An 18650-nucleotide genomic window follows, 5' to 3' on the forward strand; every position below is an offset into this window, starting at 1 on the left:
GGATGACTGGCATGTGCCACCATGCCTGGCTCAATTTATTCTTAATGTACTTAATTAACAAAATTAAGGAGGAATAAAATATATAATCTTAACTTGGGATAGCCATTTGATCAGTTAACTTGCATTTTTTTTCCATATTTTTTACTGGCATATTCTAATTGTACATAACATGGGATTTGTTGTTACCTCTATTGTACATGCACACAATATAGCAATACAATTTGGCCATTTTTTTTTTCTGTATTATTGAGAAAGTATCACAGAATGATACTTTCAATCAATATCAGGCCTTAGCTTAACCAGGTGGTGAAATTTTACCATTTTTGCCTGGCCCTGGAGAAGAAACTTTTCTCAATGTATCTCAACATTCTCTTTCAGAAAAAGAGAGAGAGAGAGAGATGAGAGAGATCGATCTTTCTCACCACACACACACACACATACACACACACACATCAAGAACATGGATACTATGTACTGAAGTTCAATTTCCTTACCTAAAAAAAAAAAAATGAGAAGTAGTTAGTTTTCTGAATTTCTATTATTTTGGAGAGATTTAAGATGAGATCGTATATGAGAGATGGTTTTTCTAACATGTAGAACGACTCGCTACCTTCTTAAATGACAACCATGTAAAGAATGGATAATCACATGCTCCAGGAATCATAATTAGCTCTTAGGATCTAAATGGAAAATTCCATTAAAGTTCTACTAATTCAACTATAGATCCAGAAGACTAGCATTGCAGGATTTTAGTTCCCTTCATTCATACAGCAAATACTTTTGAGAGTATCTGTTATGTGCTCAACGCTAATTTGGGCCTTGAGCTACAGTGGATAATGAAACATATAGAATTTTTAAATTCGGGGAGCTTATAACTGAAAGAGAAATACACATTCAAATAATTATGAAATGATGTGGCATAATTATACTTTGAATAAAAAGTATTATATGAATGTGTATTTGAAGGAAAAGTATTATATGAATGTGTAAAAATGGCAGATGTAAAATTGTAGGGGTGTGTAGGAAATGACAGCTTTTTGAAGCCATGATTTTTAAGTAGAATTCTGAAGGCTAAGAAGGCAGTAACTATGTAAAGAGGAACATTGGTAAGAGATGAGAGAAAAAAGAGTAAATTGCAGGTAGAGGAAGCAGCAGTGTGTGTTAAGACCTTGAAATGAGAAGGAATTTGAGGCATTTAGGGATGTTGATGTGTTCACTCTACTGTTCTGAACCCCAGTTTTCTAACGTGAGTCCTAATTTCTTCACAGAAAATTAGTATCAGAAATGATTTGTAAACAGTGAAATGCTACACAAACAATAATCTTTCTGTTTACCTAGAGTAAGTGATAAAGCTCTAGGAGGTTCATGCTTACTATGTACTTTGCAAACCTGCTGCTTTGCCTCATAAAAGCAGAATTGCTACTTTACATTGACTATGCTGAATGGTTCATCTCCTTGAACTTAATATAAAGACAGAATGAAGGTCCAAGTTTGGAAGGAAAAATAAGAGAAACTTGCACTCCTCAAATATCCATAGATGCCCTATTATTAGGGTCATTTGAAAAAAAAACAAGTTTCTACACTTTAAATAATCCTGGTTTTCTTGATTCTTTGGAAATGTTGGAGGAATGATGGGAAGCCCTGGAAATATAATTCCTAACATCGCATATGATCATACACCCAGCATCTCTATTTCCAGCTGGTCTTGTGACTTGATTCATACAGCACAATAAGATACTGCTGTGACCTCTTCCTAAAAACCACATTTATGCCACTGTGAGGAATGCATCTGGTCACTACTGGGTACTAAACTTGTTTGTAGGTCACACATAGACATATGGCATGTGTCAAAGACTGCTAGCTTTGTGACTGTAATTAACTGCTTCTAAATTTAACAGGAATCAGACAAAGAGAAATCCTCAGCATGCCAGGTGAAATTCAAAATTAAACTCAGTCTTTCTAAATATTTTGTAAAACATGCAATGTGATTCAGCATCAGTGAGCACCTACTATGCAGAGACTGAACTCTTAGTTTCCTTCATGGGGTCTTTGATACAATCCCAATCAGAGTATCAGTGCCATATCAGAAAAAAAATAAATTTATATAGAATCAGAAAAAAAACAAGATAGACAAAGACATATTAAGCAATACAGAATAATGCATGCAGGAGGCATTATACATCTGGCTTCAAAATTCATTATAAAGTTAGAGAAATCAAACAGTATGTTATTGGCATGAATACAATCTGGGCCAATGGCATAAACTAAGAAATTAAGAAGTAAACCCCTGCATATCTAGTCAACTGATTTCAAGGAAGCTGCTAAGAACATGCTTTTGGAGAAATAATATTCTTTTCAATATTTGGTGCTGGTCCAATTGGATATCAGCAAACAGAAGAATAAAAGCTATATTCGTCTCTCTCATCAGTTGCAAACATCAACTCAAAATTGATGAAAGACTTAAACATGAGATGTGAAACCATGAAAATCACTTCAAGAAGATAGAAATGTTTCAGGAAATTGGAAGAGGTTAACAATTTTTGGAGGAGACCCTCAAAATATGAGAAACCAAAACAAGTATAGGCAAATAGGATTATATCAGACTGCAAGCTTCTGTACAGCAAAGGAAGAAAACATGAAGAGACAACCTACAGAATATAAGGAAATATTTGCAAGGTTAACATTTGACAAGAATTAAAGATAAATCAATATCAAAGAAAAAATTGTAAATGGGCAATATACCTAAATAGACATTTATTAAAATAAAGATACACAAATGGCTAATAAATACATGAAAAATGCTGGAAATTCTTAACCATTGTGGAACTACAAATAAAAACCCCAAAGAGATAATATCATCCCTGCCCGGTAATCATGACTATTATCTAAAAGACTGAACATAGATATTAAGTACTGATGAGGATATAGAGAAAATGGAAAATTTGCACACTGTTGGTGGTTATGTAAATTAATACAATCATTATGGAAAATAGTATGAAGATTCCTCAAAAAATTAATAATAGAACTGCTATATGATCCAGCAATCCTGGTACTAGGTACATGCTCAACCGAAGTGAATTAATATGTCAAAGATACATCTTTATGCCCAATTTTACTGCAGCACTATTCAAAATAACCATAAAACTGAAACAACCTAAGTGTCCATCAATTGGTGAATGGATTAAAAAAAATGTGACCCTTGTATTCAATGAAATGGTGTTTAGCTATAAAAAGAATGAAATTGTATATTTGCAACAACACAAATTGAACTGCAGATCACCATGTTAAAAGAAATAAACCAGGCAAAGAAAGCTCTTACTCCTATGTGGAATCTAAAATGTTGATCTCATAAAAGTTGAGAGTAGAATGCTGGGTATCAGAGACTAGGGAGGGAAAGAGGAGTGAGGGAAAGTTGATCAATGGGAACTAATTTACAGTAGACAGGAGAAAGTAGTTTTGGTGTTCTGTAACACAGTAGGGTGACTATAGATAACAATAAAGTAGCATATACTTCAAAAATGTAGAAGATTCTGAAAATCTTTCAACATAAAAAAATGAAAAAAGTTTGAGGAGATGGATGTGTTTAATTTTCATTTAAACATTGCATTAAAACTTTCCATGTTGTTCCATTAGCATATTTAATTTTATGTATGATTTAAAGATAAAATTAATAAATATTTTTAAAAATTAGGTGACAAAATAAAAGTTTCAACAAGTTGTGTCATTGGTTGTATAAATCAACTAAGAAAGAAAACACTGAGAACCGTTAATAAATTGTATACCAAGTAGCTTAGAAGAAAAAGAATCACAATTCCACTTAAGTCTACATTACTGCACATCCAGGGTTTATTCTCTTATAATCAGCTCTTCTTCTTTATAACTGAGCTCTTGAAAGTGCATCTTAACTGGTCTTCTTGCCTTCCATGTCTCCTCAGAGTTACTTCTAAAACATTACTCCATGCCTACAATCTACATAAAAAATTGTGTGGCTATTAAATGAAGAATAGGTTTCACGTCCGACATGCAGATCATATGAGTCTTCGTAACCCTGCCTCATCTCCCAATACTCTCCCTGATGTCTTTGCTGCACCCATATATGACTGCTAAATTCATTCTATGATCTTCCCTTCCTCCAGTAGGGGCCTTTTATATATTACCTTCTTATCTGCTTGTTCTTGTTAATTTGAGTTGCCCTAAAGCAGACTCTAAGAGCCCCTTCAATGAAGACAGTTTGTTTTTGAGATGACCCCCACAAAGAGAAGTAAAGGATATGGCAAAATAAAACACAATGGATGAGTTTGGAAAACAGAAACAATCTATGGTGTATTTATGAGCAGGATAGCTCTGGTTGCCTCATCAGAAGAGAGACATGGACATTTAGCCATTGACTCACATGGAGATCAGTAATGGAGGGCATTAACTTGCTTTTGTCTTACTTCTAGGAATGACTAAGCAACCTTCTACAACTATATAAAATAAATCAGAGATGAGAAATTGTAGTAAACACATTATGTGGAAAATGGGCAACAATATGGAGATTGCATACCTCAGAGGTGATGAGAGTAGATGCTTCAAAATGTTGGAATTTAGTGCATTACAAAAGTGTACTGCATGCTCCTAAAACACTGAAGAATTATGTTGTCCTGTTCCCTGAGTAGGTATCCTTGCTTAAAATTATAGCACTATAGTCACAGTATTGTGTATGATCCCTGAATATATTCCCCTTTCCCAGTACAATGTATTAGAGAATCAGACAATATATGAAGAAATCTCATAATTTTGCTTTGCAGTTTATAAACAGATTGTAGCCTGGAAGAAAGAAGCACATTATTATTTGAATTTCACAAAAGAATGCTGTTATGAATTGAATTGTATTCCAGAAAGGTATGCTGAAGTCCTAACTTCCCATACCTCAAAATTGCCTTATTGGCAATAAAGTCATTGCTGAAGATATCAACTAAATTGTAACAGGGTGGACACTTAGTCCGTTAGAATGATGGTCATTATAAGAAAAGGAGAAAACAGAAACAAATAGGAAAAATAACCATGTGAGGACAATAATGGAGATTGGAGTTATGTGACCATAGGTATAGTAATGTCTAGAGCTTCCAGAAGTTGGAAAATGCAGAATGTATTCTCTTCTAAAAGTTTCCCAGTGAACATGAACCTGCTGACATGTTGAGTTTGGACTTACGGTCTCCAAAACTATGAGAGAAAAAATTTCTATTGTTTTAAGCCTCCCAGTAAGTGGTAATTTAAAGTGGAGTACTAAGAAACCAATAGAGAAATTATGTTCCCAGTGTGCACTAAAATCAGTAGTGCTTATTAATTCATAAATATTCCATGGAATAGGAAAGGACTAGGTGACATTTTAGAACATCTAGTACTGTGTTTAACCTTTTCATTTTATACATATGGACCTTACAACTAAGAAAACTTACCCATTTACCCAAAAGCATACAGTTCGTCAATGGCTGAGCCTGAATTAGATCTTAGTAGATTCCTGGTACTCAGTCCAATGCAGTTTTTACCCTCTGTAGGATCCTTTGTACCTGAGCAATGCCTGCCATCCCTGGTCCAATTTCACTCAGAAACACCTACCCTGTTCTGACAAGCTGGCGGAAGTTGACCTAAACACCCACGGTTTGTAATTGTCACAGAATAGAATACCCTTTTACTTACCAAAATGCTAGAGCACTAGGCTAAGAATATTTAATACAGTGGTTACCATAGCACCCATGTAATTTAATTACCACTCTTTTGTGAATATTTTAAAATGAAATTGTTAAAAGATCAAACAGCACATTCAACATTGTATGGCTATAGAAATGATAAGTAGCTTTTTAACTGAAAATGTTCTGTTCCCATAGCGAGTTGATTATTTTTTATGAGTTAAAATTTAATTACAATATTGAATATATAAATGTGTTTCTTTAATATATTACTGTGCCTCCAAAGTTAAATATGTCAGAATCATTTTACCTTTTAATTTACAATTCTGACCAGTCACCTTGTAAAACTGAGCTACAGCTTCACCAACACATTTTATATCTTTCTGATTATAGAAAGCCCATGTATATACAATATTCAAGGAGGTCTCAGAGAGAAAATAAATAATTCCAAGGAGTTTTACAACATGGTATTGGAGTTCTTTGAAAGGATTACAGCACATGGATCAAACCATTTATTACCTATGAAGTGCTAGATTTGATGCCAGGCAGTTGACATACTAATAGGAATAAGTAACTTTAATATCTATCTCACTCCTCAAAGTGGGGTCCGGGGACCACTATCATTAATATCAATATCACCAGGGAGCATACTAGAAATGCAGAAACACAGACTCCACCCCAGGTCTACTGAATCAGAACATGTATTTTGACAGTGTCTCCCTGATGATTCCCTTTATGCATTGAAGTTTAAGAAGTGTTTCTCTAAAGAATCTACAGTCCAAGAAAGATCAAAACCCTGCACATAACTTCAAATGAGTGCTACGTGTGCAGTAATGAGCTGGGCACTAGGTCATGTGACCGGAACAAAGGAGTGGAAACTGCTTAGAGGGCAGAAGGAGTGGAACTGAAAGGTTGGATCAATGCATAGTCTAGTAAGTAAAGTGTATTGAAAATCTTAAGTTGAATAGTAATTTGCTGACAACAGGAGTCACGTCATCATTGAAATTAAACAAAAGAAATATAAATCACAAAGATAGAGAATCATGAAAACGTTTTCTAGGAGCTAGAATTTGTTCAGATTGACCAGTTTAGAGCTGAAGGGGATTGTGGTAAAGATGATGTTCTTCCACAAGAACTTGGTCATGATCTTTGTATCCTACCAAGGCATTCAGATACAAAAACTTGTAATACAAAAACTTGTAAAATTAATTTAGAACATGGGCCAACAATAGTAAGACCCAGAAGAGATTTTGATCTTAACCACTTGTCATTTTACATCACTTTTATTTTTGTCTAAATTATGGTAAATAGTAACTGCTAAGGTTTTGCACCTCTGGAATGTGTAAGCTCCATGAACTGAGGGGCACTGTTACCTTCATTGATCATGAATAAATCAGTGACTGACACAGTAAGTGCTCAACCAATATTTGATATAAATGGTTAAAATTCAGATAAGAATCAAGTACCCATTGGGAAAGTTTGAATAAACATATGCGCCCCTTTACATAAATTTGATATCGCTAAAAGATGCAAATTATCTCAGGAATAAAACAGACATTTATTAACACTAGGTGATTAATTTTCAGTAGAAATTGGAGCTGGGAAGGTGCACAGAAGTACTTGCTAGGACACAAATTACATCCTGTATACATACTAAGGAATGGCCAGAATCATTTCACAAAGTACTGATACCAGTAAGAAGTTTTTAATCAGATTTTTCTTCTCTATATCCTTCATGCATACAGAAAGTCTATGAGCATCCCTCTTATTTTCAGACAGAAAACCTCCTGTCATATCATGTGTTGTGTGAGGGATACGAGAGTATATACTGAACTTGGCAAGTTCAGTGTGAAAAACAAAAACTTGGAGAAATCTCTGAATTACACATCATCCACAGGTGCTAGATTAGCATCTCTCAAAGTGAAAGCATCTCATGAGATGGACTTCTACTTCCAACAGTTAGGCTTATTAAAAGCAGCTACAAGCCAAATCGGTGAAGCTGTCCAATGAGAGTAATGATGTGCTAGAAGTTAGACTGCAATTCATGGCAGTGAGTAGAGCTCAATCTCCAGCTGCTATTCAGCATTTTGGCAACTGTTCTTCTGAGCAATGTGATCTTCCTATTCCTCTTAAATGAAGTTCAATTAAGAGTACCTCATATTGAAGTTGGTCTGGGCTGGGCTGTAATTACAGTCACCCTTAAAACTAGCTACTGTTCTATCAGGCTATAAACACAAGAGCTATTTCTCAGGGAACATTCTAGACTCAGGTGACAAAGTTTGTTCTTTCAAAAACCATAGAATGACATTGTTCCCTCGTTCTACCTACTGAGCAAGCACCAAAAACCTTACAGAATGATGCTAAAACATTATAAACTTTGTTTTCATTTGAACTGCCTCAGAAAGTGACTCTACAAAAAAAAAAAAAAAGGAACTGAATGTTCGTTGTTAGTAGTTAGCCCAATAAACATTCATAGGTGTGCAAGAAAATGAAACAGAATAGAGGAAGTTAAAAATGGTGAACAAGTGACCACTCTAGGTAACTAGAGCTTAATCCTACTGCAAAATGGAGAGAGAGTACAGATCCTTGCCTCAGCATTACCTCACTTACACTAGTGTTGAAGGAATTGAGATATTTAAACAACAACTTCTGTCAGTCATTGGCTACAAACTCTCATAGGTGGTGTTAGTATTCTACTACTTCCAGTCTGCCATGCATATGGTAGAGCAGTCTCCAAAGCCAAGGAAATCCCTCCAGAATGAAGTTGCAGGTGCTGGGAGTTGTAAGTCAGCAGCATGCAATGAAATGAGAATGAAAATGAGACATGGACAGGTGCAAACTGCCTGCTACAACCTCCAAATGACTCTTTGATAAGAACTGGCCTTTCTTTCTCATTTTTGATAGAAATAAAGCTATTTTCACTGTATTCTTTGCAGAAAGAGGCATTGCCTTCAATGGATTTTACATATATCCTAGTAAAATTAAGCATACTCACTTAATTGATATACAACTAAAATAAAAGACCATTCATATACTTCTCTAGAGAGTAAAGAAAATATCTTTAATATCTCCTGTCTTCTACCATCTTGTCTCTGCCTTTGACTTAATACTGCTGGTAATCTCTTTGCTAAAAAGAGTAAACAAAAGGCAAATTAATTCCTACTGGGATACTCTTATATTAGAGTACTCCAATGCACATACTTCAATAATCATTTTATTTGTAAAGGCATCACAGAAATTATACCATTGAAAATGAATGTTATCTATTCCACCTTTGTCATCCAGGTTTTTATCAATGGAAGACAGATGTGAGATGTTATCAGGAATTTTGAAGTATCAAAGATTCATGAGTCTCAATTATTAGTGCAAAATTTGTAATGAAGAATTACTTATGCAGGAAGTAAAAATGAAAATTGCCACTCCTTCTCTTTTGCTCCTTTTCCACTCAATCTCCCCACCCTAACTGAAGAACAGCATCCACTGAGAAGCAAAGCTTAATTTACAGCTTATGATAGGTAGTGAAGATCACCCTAGGAGAAACAGAAACTGCAGGATCTAGTCTGTTTGAACACAGCTTAGAGTTTGAAGCATAAGAGAAAAAGCCACAGCATCTGTGCTTAAATATCCCAAAAGAACCGGATTTAGGAGTATCTCATTTGCATAGGGATCTAAAACCAATTCCCTAGAGAATACTGAAAATATGTATTTGGTTGTCATCTATCCATTCATGTATTTTTGCTCAAAGGAAAGCCAGTTAGGAAACAGAAACAAGAAAACACTTCCTACCAGGAATAACTTTTTAAGAATGGAAATAAAGGAGAAACAATTTGCTCAATTAAAGTCTTTTCTCTAGAGTAGTGAGCATGGATGAGGGAGAAAAGAATGATTTTGCATATAGACCATGATGAGGATTTCGCTCTCTATCAAAAGTAGAATGGATTCCATTTTAAGGTCTTCAAATTTGATTTTGGTGAACTAAGGAGCTTCTGAATATGTGGATTCCTCCCATTATCACTGTAAATAGGCATTGTCACCTCAAGCACTGTATATAAACTCTCTGACCTTAGTTTGATATTTAATAAAATAGATATTTAGAGATAATGACATTTAAACTGACATCTGCAGAGCCCTAGAGTTCACATATCAGAGTCCCTCGAAGGAATTAGGGATCTAGTGATTGGAGACTCAAGACTCCCTTCTTGTTCTGTGTGTGTGTGCAAGTGATTGAACCCAGGAGTGCTTAACCACTGAGACACATCCTCAGCCTTTTCATTTTTTATTTTGAGACAGCTTCACACTAAGTTGCTGAGGCTTGCTTTGCACTTACAGGCTTCCTGCCTTAAAGTTTCCAGGCTGCTGGGATTATAGGTATGCACCACCACTCCCAGTAGAGTCCCACTCTTTTTCTATCCAGGGTAACTCTACTTTGATTGCTGTATTGAGATCACATATTTGATTTAAGAACAACAAAATTTTATTTTTTCTTCTAAAAAAATCTGAAAATCAATGAAATAGTTCATAAGAAAGCTATAATATCTAAATTATACAAATGCTGTTTCTATTTCTCAGTATTTGAAGATAATGTGTCATTCACATAAAACAACCCATTGTTCAAAATTAATGACTGTTTTTAATGTGACAACACTCTAAACTTATTTGAAAATTGTACTTCCTAGCATTTTTATTCAATTATAAATACTTCGTTTAAAATATGCTCTCTAATATTCATGTATAACTACAAGGGTTAAAAATGTGAATACAGTAAATGAAAAATGGAGAGAGGGGGCTTTCAAAGTACTTTTTAAAATTAAAGCAAACAATTTTATTTTTTAAATGTATGTGTTTAAAATTAGTTAGAGAATGCTGACATGCCAAACGTTAGAGGTATATTTAGAAATTATCTGGTCCCTTTTCTTCAGTTTTTTTTTTAATAATAAACGGAAAGGAATGCCCATTATGGGAAAGTTAATTCATTTATTTTCCCATTTATTCCAGCAAAGACTTATTCAGTCCTTATACTATTTTGCCCACACTGCTATCTGCACAAAAATAAGATGATTACCAGGCAATCCACCTTGACAGTTCGAAGTCTAGAGAGGAAACACAAGTGGAAAACTAATGTATTGCAAGGCTTTCGAAGAATTACAAAACAGGTGTGGGTTTCTGAGAGGTCACAAAGAAGGAAAAAAATATATGGAGCAATCCTGGATGAAAGCGAAAACTGTCTGGGCAGCTGAAGATAAAAACATCCTGCTAATGCTCAGGATGGGAAGTGGCCACTGGGGAACCTCTAGGAGCCCAGGTGGAGTCTTGGGCATGTTTGTTTCCTATTCCAGGTCCTATGAATATTTTTTTTCCATATTAAAGTGCTCCCAGAATTTCTTCTTTATTTTCTTCTCTAGAGCTGTCTGACTTTGGAGCGAGAAGCAATTTGCATAACTTCTTTAACTCTTTTTTTCTCCAAATGAGCTTTGCATATTTCTTTAAATAATTTTAATTGTATTATAGTTGTTGCTATTGTTGTGGTTTGTAATAATAATAATAACAACAACTATTATTGTTATTATATGCAAAATCTAGAAAGCTTGTCTTTTGAATTTTGTTCCTAGATTTACTTGCTTAGACCCTTGCACAAAGACTGGTATATTCCAAATTTTTAATTACTAACTCTCTAAAAAGGTCACACATCTCCCTTTTTAACAATTCTTATCTAGATCTTTTACTATATATTCTTAGCAGACATTCAGACAGAAACAACTAAAGATTTGAAGCATATAATAACTTTGATTGGGAGGAACAATCAAATCCAATGGAATCTTCAGAGTAGGAGAGTTTAGCCAAACCTTAAGTTTTATTTGACAGGATCTTATGTTGGGTGATTTTCATCCCTGTGTCCTTTGGTGGCTCATTCAGCAAAGCAACCCTTAAAGGTCTTTCTAGGTCTGAGATATTATGGCCCTTTAAGTAGCTAGAGGAATATGCTATATCAAAGAAATGTTTGCAGCTTATCTTTGTCAAGGCTGTTTGGGATGCATGGAGGAAAAACCCATTCAATTTTCTGAAGCAGAAATCACTTATCATTTGTGTCCTTTCCTATAAATAAGCAGATTTTATTTCTCATCACCACAACTTGTCTTAATAAGTCTTTTTTTTTACTTTAAGTATTATCCTAATTTGAATGACAAATTATAGTTCATGTTACCAGTCAAGATGGGATATGAAATTTTATTAAATGTAACGTTATTACATATAAAGCTTATGTATTATGTTATGTTACAAAATGCTAAAAACAATTGCCTTGCCAAATATTTGCCATGATACAGGTTTTAGAAGCTTTTGTGCAACAAATGTTCACCAAGTTATTTGATTCTCTTCATACCATGTACAATTACTCTGCCTGTCTATAGAGAAGATGAAAAAGAGGAACTGAGGGAGAGACACCTTTATCTCTAATGATTGTCTTTACCTGTATATTATACTCACAAGCAGTGAGTATCTTTAGCAGAGAAAATAGATAAATAAACAGAGAATTAACTAGAGTTAATGTGATGTGAAGCCCATCAGTAGACTCAAAACAAAGTGATGAGGATCAGAGAATATCTAAATTAAGCAGAAGGAGAAAGGGGAATCTGAAATTGTATTTAGCAGCTATTAGGCATTATTTGGATTTTTAACTTTCTAGGAGGATTCTATAAAGAAATATAATGCAATATTATGCTGGTTTGGGGAAAATCATATTAGAGAGGTATTAGTACAATATAAGTAAAAGCTATAGAGTGGTAATTGTGTTTCCAAACATAGGAGGTGCTCAAAAACTGTGAAGATCCTCATTTCTTATAGCATATATATTTGATTAATCCATGAATACATGCAAATAAAAATTTTTAATGACATACCACTCATCTCTAAACCATAAGTAAAACTAAAAATACTGTCCACTGCCAAATGTTAGTGAGGATATGGAAAAAAACACATTCATTAGTTTTGAAAGTGGAAACTGGTACAATTAATTTGATAAATTGGCTATATGTAATCAGCTAGTACATATTAAATAAGTAAATGTATGGACAGATACAGACATGCATATTTATATGAAGATGTCAGTATTTATATATACAAAAATATATGAAATACAAGTTAAATATATACACACATATGTACATACATATCAAAAACTAACCCAGTTACTTCACATCTGGGTTCATATCCAACATAGTGTTTATGGCTCCATTTAGTACAAGAACAAAATTATTTTAACACTGTTATATATATTAAAAACTAAGAAAAACAGTGGAAAAGATAAGCAAATTGTGATATTTTTATAAAATAAATTCTAAATAATAATGAAAACAAATGTTATAAATGACATAATGCATAAATTTCTCATACATAATATTGAAGGAAAGAGGCTGGATATCCAATTTCATTTGTAGAATTATAACTCATATGTGATTAGTATTATTCTATAATGATAACAATGAGAACAGTGGTAACATTATGGAGCTGAGTAGAGTGGAAATAAGAAGTGTATCAAAGTGATGGAAATAGTCTGGATGCTGGGTTACATAAATATAAACATACATAAATATTCATTAAGCTATATACTTAAGGTTTGCTCAACCTAACTATAAGTGGTACCTGAATTTAAAAAAATCAAAGTCTATGATGATGTGAGGAGATGAATTATTTCATTCATTCAAGCATCAAGCCTTCAGAAATGCTTAAAAAATGCTAACACCTAGGCAGATGAGTAGAAGAGACATAACTGATAAGTTAATAGGGAAATTAACATGGCTTGGGAATATATTCCAGTTGATGAAAGTTCAATACTCAAGTTCTGCTTCAACATTCAATGCTAAATTAATTTAATTTTCAGTCTCTATCCAGAGAACACACATCTATTGAGTGCCTCATCAGTTCCAGGCTCCACATTAGGACCTTAGAATTGAAAGGTGAACAGAGTGATCTGTTCCCTAACCTCAGGGAATTCCCAGTTCACTTGCACCTGACTGGCCTGTCAAAACATTAACATTTTATTTCTATGTAATTAAGTAATGATAGTTCCAGCTTTATCTGTCATGTTAAATACCTGCAAAAACAAAGATATTTTTCATGCTCAATATTTACTGTAGTTATTTTATTGTGTTATCCATATATTTTCTCATTTCTCTGAGTATAAACACTAATATGATTGAGTGTAAAGGACAAAAAGTACATCTTCAAGGCCAAGAAATATAAATTTGTAGAACTAAAACTGGCTTGATGAATAAATCCAAAAAAATACACTAAAACTTTAATAAGTGTGTCTTTGTTCTGAGTTGAAGATTATTTAATGTTTAAAAGAACATATTCAAATTAAGGTACTCATGTTTGTAACTGAAATATAAGAAATACTTAAGCAAAAACTTGATAGCTTTATGTTTTTCCCTAAAGTATGCATTTCAGTTTCACATTTATAGTGATTAGTCTCTCTCTTTGAGAAGAAAGCCTTCCAAAGTGTTGTAATGTTCTTCTAAAAGATCTAGATACTAAGAAAGAAATTATTTCTGTAAATTCCTCTCCATCCTCTACTGCACACCACAGATACCTAGAAGACCCTCTGAGCTGTCAAGAACTGCCAAATGATAAAAGAAAAAATGATGAAAAGAAATGGAGACTTGCAGCTGACCTCCTAAAAGCCAAAATTCCTCCTGGGATTTCTGGATAGAAAAGAGAGGTTTCAGTACTTCCCAAAGAACACTGGATCACATTAACTTATTCAAATAGGAGGTCATATCTCAGTGTTTAGGTTTAAAGCTGTCCCATATGTGCCTTGATAAGGGAAAAAAAAATTGACAAATCACACCTTTGAATAAATTCATTTTAATCCCTTTCTTCCTTTTGATGTAATAAAAATAGTCTTGTCATGTAGCTACGATTGCATTTAATGGTTGTCATTTATGGAAATGGAAAAATGATATCTGAGTATAATGCCTTCAAATATGGCTAATAGCATTTTTACATAGGGAGAAAAATACTTTTATTTTACATGAATAAGACCATTGCTTCATGATGATGATTATTGAAAATTCAGCAGCTCTCTTATTAGAGGGAAATGAGAAGAACAGCTCCATCTCTTCTCTGTCATTTATATTATAAAATGGTAATCCAAGCAAATCTATATTCCTAATGTTTGCTGTAACCCCATTAGTTCTCAGACAAATTTTTATCAAAAGTCTTGCCTAATTATTACCACTTTACCTGATTTTAATCTCTTATTTTAAATAATAAAGATGTCTCAATTTGCTATATTTTAAGATGACCTAGTAAATGCTTTTTTATTTATTTATTTTTTCTGTTAAGCATTTCCTAAGCACATAACTTGTCACTTCTGTACTAATTTGCTGTAACACTCGTTGATAAGTGGACATTAATTAATGTTAAATTACAATGGAATTTTTATGGAATTACAGGTGACATCCGCATCAGAACCAAATGAGTTCATCATGATTAAACTTATTACCATTTCTAATTAACCTTGAGTGCCCCTGGATGTTAACTGCACACCAGGAAAGTGTATATGCAGGCTACAGCTTCTACTGAAAGCAAACCCTGCACATCACACAGTCATTAAAAGAGTCTAAGAAAGAATGTCACAGGCCACATTTGTACTCATTTTGTATGCAAAGGATCAGAGAACGAAAACATCAACTGTAATCTGGAGACTTCAGGCAACAAAATTATTGCTCTCAAAACAAAAGTCAGAAAGATGCCCTCCACAAATTGAACCCACTTTGAGTGCCTTGGGTATACATACAGAGTAGTCTTAATCTAGTCCCTCTAATAAAACTATTTCTTTACTACCCTGTCCTGACTTCCAATAGCAAAGTATCCTCAAATGAATGTTGCCAGAATGCAAATATCATGCTTAAAAACAATTTCCAAAAATATGTGGATTTTTCTAAAGACCAATTTTGTCATGAAGAACTGTTTTAGCCAAAAGTCTTATGGAATTACAGTGCAACTGGGAACTATATGCTATAGTTTGGATAGAAGGTGTTCCCCAAAAGCTCACATGTGAGACAATGCAGGAATGTTCAGGGTTAAATTATTAGATTATGAGAACTATAAAACCTAGTTGGTGGATTATTCCATTTGAAGTATTAAAATTTGAAGTGGATTGCTGAGTGATAACTGGGTAGATGGGGCATGACTTGAGGAAGCAGGTACCCTTGGGGATTATATAGCTTGTCCTTGGTCCCTAGTTCTTTTTCCCAGTGCACATACCACGAACTGAATGGCTTTCTTCCACAATGCCTTTCTACCATGATGTCTGCCCTCACCTTGGCCCAGAGCAATGGAATCAACCAACTATGGGCTGAATCTCTGAAACTGTGAGTCAAAAATAAACATTTCCCCCTCTAAGATATTCTTGTCAGGTGTTTTGGTCAGAGCCATGACTGCTAATATAACTAATGCTAATATAAATATCCCTAAGCCTTCTTCCTTCTCTCACTTCTCTTTCACAGGGGTCAAATATCATTTCAGTCCAAGGCTGCCTGGCTTCCTCTAGCATATTTATTCTCATATCAGCAACTGTTTTCTGGAAGAATCAAGTTACAAGACCAAATCATCAGTAAAACAAGACCAGGAAACATTTTAAGTTCTGATGAATGAGTATAACAATGTTTCTCAAAATATATTTATTGGTTAAAAAGAGAAAATGAACAAGAAGTAACATTTAGATTTTACTAACAACTATTAAAATGTCTCTACATCATATTGTTCAGTGTAACATGGGGTTTGTCAGTACCAAAACTCAGTTCTTGATAAGTTGTCAACTCAGTTTAGTATCAAACATTTTACTTTCATCATCATATTAGAGTTATATCCATATGTCAATTAAAACCCAGCGTATTTTATACATCTCTTTCCAATGTCCTATATTATTAAAATAAAGGGACTCCATAAATTGAGTGACACCAATATTTAAAAGAATTGACAGTTTTATTAAAGTTCAAATATAATTCCCTCATATAGTATTAAATGGTTTTTAGTTGTTATCATATACATTTGAATATTAAAATTCTCAACACCATGCTTATAACATGGGATAAATGTTACCCAGAAAGCTTCATTTCCTTCGGGAAATTGTTCTGAGAGAGAGGCTGAACTCTTGAATTTGGATAACACCAATCTCTGCTAATATTTTTTTCCAATTTTTAAATATTGATACCCTCTTGTTTTTAATGTACTCTGATGCAATGGCTATTAGAAACCACCCCTTGTTCCATGAAGTTGAATTCACCACTAGGATCCAACTTTGAGATGTCCCTGGCCTATGGCATTCCATTTCAGGACACTTACACTTATACCTTTATACCCAGTGCACATATCTTGGCCTTTTCTGACCCATTGCCCTATTACATACAGATAATATTTGTTTAATGTCTTCTGCTCTGCTCTCTTGATAAAAATATTTATGGATAAAATATTCTACCACATTTATTTAGCAAATAAAAAATGATATCTCCTAACTATCATATAAAGGAAAGATAAATAAATCACTATAATTTTTTTTAATATGGAGATGATTGATCATAACAATATTAAAACAGAATAAAGGAGCTGGGTGCTTAACTTTAAACACAGAAAGATCATGATTACAACAGCTAAAAACACAGACTCATAGTTGTATCATGTTGTTGATTAAAATAGGATAGTAACATTGCTAGTAAAAATAATTAATAATAATAATAATAATAATAATTTCCTGAAATAGTAACATTTGCTAAACCTCAAAACAAAATAAACATCCCTTCAATGTATATATACAGTCTTCATCTAAAATTCACTGTACATTAAATCCATGTAAAACTATTTTGTTTATATATAAAATAGTTACATTATAGACAAATGACTATAAATATTTCCTTCTCAAATGAACGTTTGGTGGGATATTCTCAAGTATTGTTGAATTTGGGAAAAAAAATATTTAAAAGGCTACCCCACAATTTGAAGAGAGTGGAGGGCCACAATCATTATGCAATTAAAAAAAAAAGTCCTCACATATTTCTGAGCAACTGTTCTAGAGTGTGTTATTTCTTCTGAGGAATTTCTAAGTTAACTTACATTTAACCTTATCTTCTAAGCCTAAGTGAAATCCTCAGTCTTCTTTGAGAGAACCTGAGGTCAATCAAGTATAATAAATATTTTGGATCGATGAATGACTTATACTTGATTGATTATTTGGTCCATTTCTAAATAATAAAAAAGTAAATATGCTAAAGTAAATTTTACACAGAATTATATACACCAAATAGATTTCTAGTAGATAAATATTAATTAGTGAGATGCATTTCCTTAACTTCCTCTCCATCTTTCACCTCTTTGTTTCTTCAATTCCTCTTGCTTTATCCCTTTCCTCAGTGGTGACATCTCACCAGGTTTTCTCTTCTAATCTTACCTTGGCAGAATCTCCAAGTAGCTATTTTAACGAATGAATGGTATGCTGTTAGGACACTTTAGCTGTTGCAAAAAAAAATACAAATGAAGCTTTCATCTGAAATTCCTCATGTAGAGCATGACCAATGACCCCTTTCTCCAGGACATTGTCTTTCCTCTCATAATCATTTATGTGCAGACTTATTTTTATGTCAGTCCCTTGATTGGATTATCATTAATTTCACACCACAGAGTCACGAGGGCACAGGAAACCTTCCACCACAGTCTTCTTTTGTAATAGAGCTGGTACCTCTTCAAACTGCTGAAATAGGATAAAAGGATTTGCTTTTCATCATAGGACAAATTAAATTTTAATTGCCTGTTAAAACACAAATGTCAAAAGCACATCTTAAAGGAAGGGTTGCAGTCCTCTCATATATCATGTTTTAGTTCAATTTGCATGTAAATTAATTCTTTTCTTCATTTTAAGTATGTATTCTCACAGAATATGTTAAAGCCTTAATTTAAAACATTTATAACCTTTATATATATATA

Source organism: Marmota marmota, unplaced genomic scaffold (genome assembly GCF_001458135.2).
Source record: "Marmota marmota marmota unplaced genomic scaffold, marMar, whole genome shotgun sequence".
Taxonomy (NCBI): Eukaryota; Metazoa; Chordata; class Mammalia; order Rodentia; family Sciuridae; genus Marmota; species Marmota marmota.